This window comes from Pteropus alecto, unplaced genomic scaffold, assembly GCF_000325575.1.
Source record: "Pteropus alecto unplaced genomic scaffold, ASM32557v1 scaffold95, whole genome shotgun sequence".
Lineage (NCBI taxonomy): Eukaryota > Metazoa > Chordata > Mammalia > Chiroptera > Pteropodidae > Pteropus > Pteropus alecto.
In genome coordinates this window covers 7,432,143-7,441,895 of record NW_006441071.1, presented here as the reverse complement: position 1 = coordinate 7,441,895, position 9,753 = coordinate 7,432,143, and the positions used below count along the sequence as shown (strand labels likewise).

Here is a 9,753-nt window from a genome sequence, read left to right as displayed (position 1 = left end):
TAAAACAAAAGGATTAATTTCATCTCATATTGAGTGTCTGTTTTGGATTCTGAAATGACAAGGATCTGGTGTGATGTTTACAGTGGCATTAAATATCATTGCGTGTGCTTTCATTTGCCCCTGTAGAGATATCCTATTTCTAAAATTCTTTATTTTTTTACTTTGTTTTATGACCCAGAAATTCCACTCCTAAGTATATATACAAAAATATTAAAAATACATGGCCACACAAAAACATGAACAAGAATGTTTATAGCAGCATTTTTTATAATAACCAAAAAAATTAGAAATTAGAAACAATCATTATGTCTATCAACGGATAAATGAATAAACAAAAAGTGGAATATTCATAAAATGGAATGTTCAACCATGAAAAAGATGAAGTACCAATACATACAACATCATGGATGAACCTCAAAGGCATAATACTAAGTGAAAGAAGTCAGAGGCAAAAAGCCACATACTGCTTGATTCTATTTATATGGAATGCCCAGAATAGAAAAATCTATAGAGACAAAAAAATAGATTAATGTTTATTAGGGGATAGGAGAGTGGCAAGGAATAGGGTGCAAATGCTAATGGTTACAGGGCTTCTTTTATGGATGATAAAAGTATCTTGGAATTAGCTAATGGAGTTTGTTGTACAACTCTGTGAATATATGGAACATCACTGCATAGTGCAATTTATTTAAGTTAATTTCATTTATTTATTCATTTATTTATTGAGTTAATTAATTAATTTTATTTTTTTTTAATTTTTAGGCAAGGCAACCTTTAGTTGACCTCACAGATTGCAAGGACCTTGTCAGCTTACAATCCCTTTTTTTTTTTTTTTATGCCTACAGCACCTGGTCTTCCTAGATGGTCTCCCATCTAAGTACTAACCTGACCCGACCCTGCTTAGCTTCTGAGATCAGATGGGATCGAGCTTGTTCAGGGTAGCATGGCTGTAGACATAAGCATTAAATTTTATGGCATGTGAACTATATACCAATAAGAAGCACTGTTCCACGCAAAATTATAAAATTGATAAAATGTTTCTCAAATTTATGTGAAAGAAATTAGGATTTCTTTGAAGACTAACAAAGATGATGTTTTACATAAAGAATCAAAACGAAGTCTTGTTTTAACTCAATTCAAGATTTATGAAGCTTCTGTTGGAAATATTATTTGAAAAATTATAAAGTAGATCAGCAAAACAGCAGGCGACAAAGAGCTAAGAACAAAGAAGTAATCTGGGTCCTTCAAATGGAAAAAAAACTACTTAGAAATAAATGAGGAAAATGGATCTTTTAAAATAAGTGAATTGGAGAAAGTTTCTAATTGAAACTGGGAAAATATATGATTAGATTCATATCTGGCATCATGTGCAAATTAAATTTCCAACATTTACAGATTAAGTGCAAAAAATATTAATTGTCAAAAAACACATACCTTCAAAGTTTAGGTTAAGGAATATTAAGGCAAAAAAAGCAGCAATCATAAAGGAGCACAGTGGTAAATAATAAAGTGAATAAACAAATTGCTCTATGGGAAAAAAAACAGCAAAACGTATAAACACATAACTCATGAAATACAAAAATTGTCCTATAAAGTAACTCATTGATTAACTGGAAATTTATTAAAACAATAAAATACCATTTCACTAAAAAAATTTTTTTAAATATGACTTTTGTTGAGAAAGTAATAAAATCAAACTCTCCTTATCTCTAAGAAACATTGTAGAATAACATTTTGGTCATAATTATGAAACTATAAAGTTGTAAAAAGTGCATGCTCCAACATCCAGATATTCCATATGCAACACTTTATCATATAGAAATGTTTCTACATGTGCAAATTAAGGCTTGTAAGAAAATGTTTAGTAGTAAATAATTAGAAACGATCAATATGATCAAATATAAGAAGCTAGATAAATATATGTGGAATATACATATGATGGGATATAGGTAGTAAGAATATTTATTTAATCTAAATGTATCTATATTTATAGAACTAAGATAATGCTGAATTAAAGAGCTAGGTGTAAAAAATATGTAATATATTTTGACAGCATTCATATAGACACATAAAACAATACTCCTTAGTATTTATGAATGTAAATATATTAAAACATAATAAGAAGAATATATACCAAAATTATAACAGGAGCTGCTTTGAGGTAGAGCAGAAGAAAAATAGTTGTGAAAAAGAGTGAAATTTCCAAAAGGAATCCAGAGACAAAAGCATGAAATACTAACTTTTGCTAATTTTAAGTCTTCTTTTTTTAAATTTTGTTTACATTTTTTACCTCAAAAATTAATTCAGAATTAGTCAAGATTTATTTCTCCTATATTTCCTATTAAATTGGACTCCAACTGTATGATACAAATTTAAAAAATTAAGTCCTCTAACATAGTTCTGCTTAACGTTAAAAGGACTTCCTCCTATATTTTGCCTTTTTGGTCTGACAATGTGTTAATTATTAAAAGAAGTATCCAATAAGTTGAAAGAAAAGACAGCAGAAAACCACTCAAGGTAGAACATATCCCTTTGATTAGAAGCAGTTATTTCTAAAATTAATCACATATAACATCAACTCTTGGTCTCATTATTTCTTTCTATAACTTATACTTCATATCTGGAAAGAATGGGGCTTTTTTTTTCTGGAAATTAGAAAGTTAATTGAGGTGTGCTTATGATTTTCTTAAAAACTCTTTGATGAGTGATGGATGTTACCTGGACTTATTGTGGTGATCATTTTGTAATATGTACATTTATCAAATCATTACGTATACCTGAAACTAACATAATGTTACATGCCAATTATATTTCAATTTAAAAACTATTTATTTGGTGGACTTTCATATTTTTTTAAAATAAATTAAAGAGTTAACAGCACGAGTCAGAGGGAAAACAAATAAGAGACAGATCTATACATTGAAGTTCAAATATTTTTTTGGTCTTGAGAAAATTCTCCTCACTGTCGTGAAAACTAAGGGAATATCAACTTCTATTGAAAGAGAAAAATGAATCTAGCCAAGATGAAAAGAAATAGTCTGCCTCAACATAAGTGGACTAGGGCAGATATCTTAGTTTATCCAATTTTATCTGCTACAAGGAGATGTCCCTAAATTATCATTGGTAATTTTTATGCTTCATCATCAACAAAATAAAAGGACAAAAAATATAAAACAGTGCTGATGACATATCTTTTCTCTATCTACAAATTATTATTCCACAGTATTTACTGAGATTGAGTGAAGAAAACATTATCTGAGACCCAACTATTAATAAATTATCCTATCAAGTAGTCTTTAGTGCATTATCATAAATACTGTCTGATTAAAGTTTCATTTTAAAATTCTTAGCAACAAGAGCAGCAATGTTCATCTCACCTTATCAGACCAGTCTTTGAACTCTGGTTGAAACCTGAATTTATGCTAGGAGGTTATTGTGCTGCAATGGAGATGGGGGAAAAAAAAGCATACAAATTAGATTTAAAAGACACAGCTTAAAGTCCTGGTTTACATCCTGGTTCCCTAATTTCTGTTAGGTGAAAGTAATGAGAGCATCATGAAGTATTTATAACTTTGTTTTTCTAAGCCTGATTCTCTCCATAGAAAGCAATTTCCTGTTATACATCTGATTGTAAATCCCACCTCTTTAGGGGTCTCTGTAAACTTCTCTATATTCAGAACCCAAATTCTTCTCTTTATTCTTGTAGGAATCAGTCCTGTTTTATGAATTTCGTACCTCTGCATTTGCTTTTCCAGTTCTATAATATGAATTTAACTAACTCTCTATATTAAATACCCTCTTTAAAATATTTGATTTCTGTTTTACTGATGCCAAACCATTAAAATGTCTATACGGATTCAACAGAATAATTAAATAATTAGCCTCCTTGTAATTTCATAAAAATTGTGTAAAATATCTATCTACCCACTCGTTCAACAACAAAAATAGAATGGCATTAAAGTTAAGATCATGAACTCTGGAATTTAGGTGTCCTGGCTAAAATTTGGGCTCTGTCAGTTACTGTCTGACCAGGGGAAAATCACTTAAGTTTTGCTTATTTTCTACACTTATTCTACAATTGTTTAAGTTTGTATATTATATTAATCGCTGTCCTTATGGATATGAAAAGACTGAGATAAAGTTTTCTTTACCTTGAGATTTTCATTCTACTAAAAGCAGCACAGATAATTTAACAATTAAAAAGTCAAGTTTTATACAAGCCCTCAAAGAACTTGTTACATCATAAATACTTTTTTTATCTTATTTAAAATTATAAAATAGCCTATTAACTAAACTTAGTTACTCTAAAATTGATGATAACATTAATATTGTCCTTTTTAAATCTATAGAATATATATGGTGAGTCCTAACAATACTAGGGCAGAGCTGTGTGTATTCATTATCCACCATCCTATGAGAATGCTGTTGGATACCTACAGGTCTATCTCAGTAATTATGACCAAAAATATCATACCTAAGTCTAAACAGATCTTTGCTCAAGTTCCTATTTTGCTAATATCTCTATGCTTATGGATGAAATAGAGGCAACTGGGGTTGAGAAGTTACTTATAAGACCTTAAACTTCATTTAACTTTCATGAAAGCTAGGCTATAGCATTAATGGCTACAAATAGAATATATTAATGTTTTTGGAAAGTTTGCAGTGGTCCTATCCACATTTATTACTATGTCTGAAGATGTAAGATATTGCTTACAATTTTGTAGGAGACCTCTTGGGAGCTCCAGTGGAAGAGTGGATCCAGTCCAAGGATCCTGAAACCAGAATATATAGTTATATATTTACCCATAATTTCTTGTGGCTGTGGAGAAGCCTTAACATGTCCACACAAGCCATATGTGTTATTTGACCTTTATCAATTGCATCTTGCTATTCAACTGACCAGGTTCACAATTACACTTATTTGATCACTTATTTATACCTATTGAGTTAAAAGGGCCCTTACAAATCCAGTCAATGCTTTCCTTCTAAGAACTGGATTTTCTTGCTTTCTCCCTGTAAATTCTCAACCTCCTACTCATTCTTTTTCAGGAAAGTTTATATAGCCATACTAAATTGAGGCTAAATATCAGCACTCAAGTACTATATACCCTCATATCTAATTATCCTCTGTAATACAGTTTGGCTACCTTGAACATGACAGATTTCCAGAACCGAGAGATCTGGGCATTTTTATCTTGGGAGTCTCATTCTTCAGAATAGTAATTATCTAGCTTCCTTAATCATATTTTCTTCTACATATTCTAAGGCTTAACTAATTTCACAGCCTTTATTTTATTCTAAGTGGACACCTCTTCTTCATATTAGGAAATGTGACTTAAAAAATTCATTTACAATTTGTGCATATTCACTTTTCAAATGAAGCTATAATTTCATCTTGTCATGTCTACTTTCCTAAAGTCCCTAAGCTTCTATCAACAGCATTAAATCATTTCTTTTATCTTGATTATTGTGTTTTCACACTCCTTTGGGGTCTCTCTGAGCTATATATCTGTTCATTATTCAGAACCTTGGGCATGTGTATCTCATTACTTTCTCTCTTTTAACAAAATTATACATCTATAATTCTAGCATATTGCTCCTAATTTCATCTAGAGAAGTAATCTACATTAGGAGATATGAAATACAACAATTGTGGATGTGGCAGACACATCAGTTATTCAGACAGGTCCTGTCTGCCTTCTTCATCTTTAGCAGAGTAATTCCATACAGAGAAGTATTTCTTAACTTCATGCCTTTTCTTTATTAACGTATTACATATAATACCTATCTCTGTGTCTAAAAACTGCCATAATTTTTTGGCACTACATCTCAAGGCTTAGTTAAAATTAAAATATGAAAATTTCCATCTACGTTGTCACAAATGGCAGTATTTTATCTTTTCTTATGGCCGACTAATATTCCATTGTATGTATGTACATGTTCTTGAGATTATTGTGCTAAGCAAAATAAATCAGACAGAAAAATAGAGAACCATATGATTTCACTGATATGTGGGATATAAAACTAAAATCAATAAATGAACAACACAAACAGAAACTCATAAATACAGACAACAGTGTAGTGGTTACCAAAAAGAAAGAAGGAAGGGGGAAAGTAGATAAGAGTAAAAGGGATCAAATATATGGAGATGCAAGAAAATTTAATTTGAGTGGTGATCACACAATGCAATATACATCTAATATATTTTTGAAATAACATTTAAAACCTAATCTAATTTTATTAGCCAACGTTTCCCAATAAATTTTATTAAAAATAATAAAATGATAAAATAAAATGAAATTTTCCTATTCAAGTTCATAAATACCTAATAACTCTATTCTAATAACTCTATTCATGTGCACCTTGGTGTTCTCATACTCTTAGTTAAGAAAATATAACCTGGAGTTAGTCTTCCTCAGTCCCAGCTTCTAGCCCAAGTTTGATTCTACCAATTATATCTCTGCTTATCTCTTTACTAGCTTATCATTCTCACTACGGTGAGATATAATTGAAGAAAATGTTTCCTGAGACTACAGTCAACATCTGATCAACTTTCAAAAACATAAAAAAGTATTACTGGAATAATTATACTCAGCTTCCCAGTTTCTCCCTTACATAATTCCAAATTTTATATCATCATTTGATATAGGTACTCTAATCTTCAAAATACAGTTCTTAAAATATATCTACTATGGACTTTCAAACAGCAGCTTTGAGATGATAACTTCTCAATAGTTTCCTATTTTCTACTGGGAGGTTAATTGAACTCTTGCCCTAAAACATCTGGTTACTATTTTTTTATTATCTCCCTTTGGAGAATTAATTTTTCTGACCTATAAATCTCTAAAACATTAACAATACATCTTTTTCTGACCTCTCTGAAAAAAAACTAGATCTTAGATTTTTTGTACCCTTTTCTTTTACTTTTTTTACCTTTACTTTTTCACTCTTTCTTTCTTTTCCTTTCTTTTTCTTTCTTTTCTCTTTTCTTTTCTTTTCTTTTGTTTTTTCTTTTCTTTTCTTTTTCTCTTTTTGTACCTTTACCATAAGTCTAAGGCAGGTTTCTTTAATCATAGCAGTATGGAAGTTTTAGGCCAGATAATTCTCTGTCATGAAGAGCTATGTTAAGCATTGTAGTGTGTTTAGCATCATCCCTGGTCTCTACCCACCCCAGGCCAGTAGTCTCCCAATTGTGATAATCAAAAGTATCTCTGGATATTGCTGAAATGTCCACAAAAGAACAAAATCATGCTCAGTTGACAATCACTGGTTTAAGTTGACCTGTGTAAACTTGGATCTCCACTGAAACATTCCTATGTAATATAATTTGTCAATATATCTTTAGGTTGTCCTCTGATGTTTTGAGAGATGAAAGAGTTTTAAGTCATGAATCTCTTTCCATTTAAAGCATTACAAAGTTTGTCTAAAATTTGTCTGCTTACTGAGGTCATTACATGTTTTTTTGGCTATCGTTATTCTCAAGATAAAGGCATCTGGCATACAAGCTTTCTTTAGCTTTTTGGCTTTGAATTTATATTATTTAATTTAGCTTTTCCCTTACCTCTAGTCCAAAGGTTTCTATCAATGTGGTAGTGGCCCACAAAATCCTTTTATTTATTTAAAAATAAATTCTGTGACATTTGTGAAGATAAAGTTATAATCTATATCTCTAAGGTTCACAAAAATGAATAATGAAGAGCATGTTGTAGAAAATAAAGCTGTAAAGAAAGCCTAGCCACTTAATTTCCAGACTTTTTATTTACTTTAGATAAAGGTCGGGAGTTATAACTCTAATGTCAAAAATTTTCTAATGCCCAACATATCTACCTGAGAATCACAACAAAGATAGTAAAATTATGTTACTCACCAATATATACAAAGCCTGTGGAGAGAAGCTCTTTTAAAATAGATGTTAAAAGGATCTCAAGAAAAGTGTCAATATCAAAGGTGCTTCTGAGAAGAGGATATAATTAAATGCTGAGTGGAAAAACTATATTTGACATAATTCATGCCTCAACGTTTATACACCTATCTTATCATAAAATGTTTTTATATGATTTCACATATATGCAAAAGAAACAATTTCTGAATCTTGTCAATCACTATCTACAGGTCTGTATTAGTTACTAACTGGTGTTGTAACAGATTACTATAATGCATTCCTTTTGGAGGCTCTAGAGAGAATCTGTATGCCATTTCTAGCTTCTAGTTGCTGTCTACATTCCTTGGGTCATGTCCCCTTCCACTATCTTTAAAGCAAACAGTGTAGCATCTCTCTCTTCTATGACCTCTTCTTTCCCTCTTATAAGGGCTCTTGTGATTATACTGGGTCCACCTGAAAAATCCAGGATAACCCCATCACAAAATTATTAACTTAATCATATCTGAAAAGTTTCTTTTGAATGTAAATTGACACATTCACAGGTTCCTGGAAATAGGACATCGACTTCTTTGGGGAGACATTATTCAGACCACCACAAGGACTAATCAAATATTCTTAGGTCATGTTCGGTCAATTCTGCCTAACAAAGCCAAGTTCAAAGAAACAACTGTAAGAAAGCAAAACCAGGGATATCAGATAGATTAACTAAAGAACTTGCTCCAAAATCAAGGCCTGAGGTTCTCATTGTTTTTGCCCAGGATGATGTTATATCGACTTATAATTGCTGTATGTCTGTCATGAGCTTATTTTTATTTTTACTCCTGACATCTGTCTTTCAATTTGAGATTACTTCTAACCTATCTTAAAGTGTATTAATTCTATTTTAATCAAGCTAATCTGGTAAAATTATTTTTTTCTGATTCTTGTTTATAGCTATTTATAATTTTGTAAAAGTTCTCCATATTAAATTCTATAGCATAGTAATTATATTTTATTTACATGTCTTATCCCATAAATGATTAACTTTCTATTTGGTAATTTCATTTCCATTGTTTCTGTTTTACTTATTTGTTGGCCAACTTATTTTCTCTAGCTTGGTTTGTTATTTTTTATTATCAAACATTTTATAAAATATTATAGAGAATAATTGAGGACTTGATGATAATCTTTCTCTGGACCTATTCACTTACTTTACTGATGAAGGAAAATGACCTAGACCTAGTCTAATATTGTCAACTAGAATTGGGTAAATAGACTAACTATATTCCTTGGAAGAAGTCATAAAAAAAACTATGTGTCCACCAACATATTCTGTCCAGAAATCTCCACTCTCCATTGGGAATTTGAGTAATTTATATTTGTAGGTCTCTCAATTTACATATTAAATCTAGTTGTGTGTTTGTATGTGTATGTATGTAATTGTAATAAAAATAAATGTTTAGCTACCAAGATAGAGCCTATTTGCCAATTTTTAATGCTCAGCACTATTGTGCAAGTGAAACATGTCAGTGTCATTTATTATTTTTTCTATAATTTTTTGCTTATATTAAATAGCAGATGTCCAATTGAATATACAGTTTCAGATACACTGGGTGCAGAAAAATGTTACAGGAAATTAAATACCATTAAAATATTACTTGGAGTCTTCCAAAAGGTCAAGAGTGTTATATATAAATCTTCAAAGGGTATATCAAGTCATAACTTTTAGAAAGTCTTTTTGTGTTACCAAGATATTTCTTATAACCTTCTCTTTTATAAACTTTGCAGAAATTCCATTATCATAGCCTAGGGCAGTCAAAGTCATTCTCATGTTCAATACAATTCCTCAATTTTATTTTTCTGTATCTGAATCTGCACATTTTTTTTTTTAA

General features: G+C 30.6%; 1 pseudogene; it reads right to left on the bottom strand.

Moving 5' to 3' along the window:
- Positions 1-836: 836 nt before the first annotated feature.
- On the bottom strand, positions 837-955 carry LOC112485153 (annotated as a pseudogene).
- Positions 956-9,753: the final 8,798 nt, after the last annotated feature.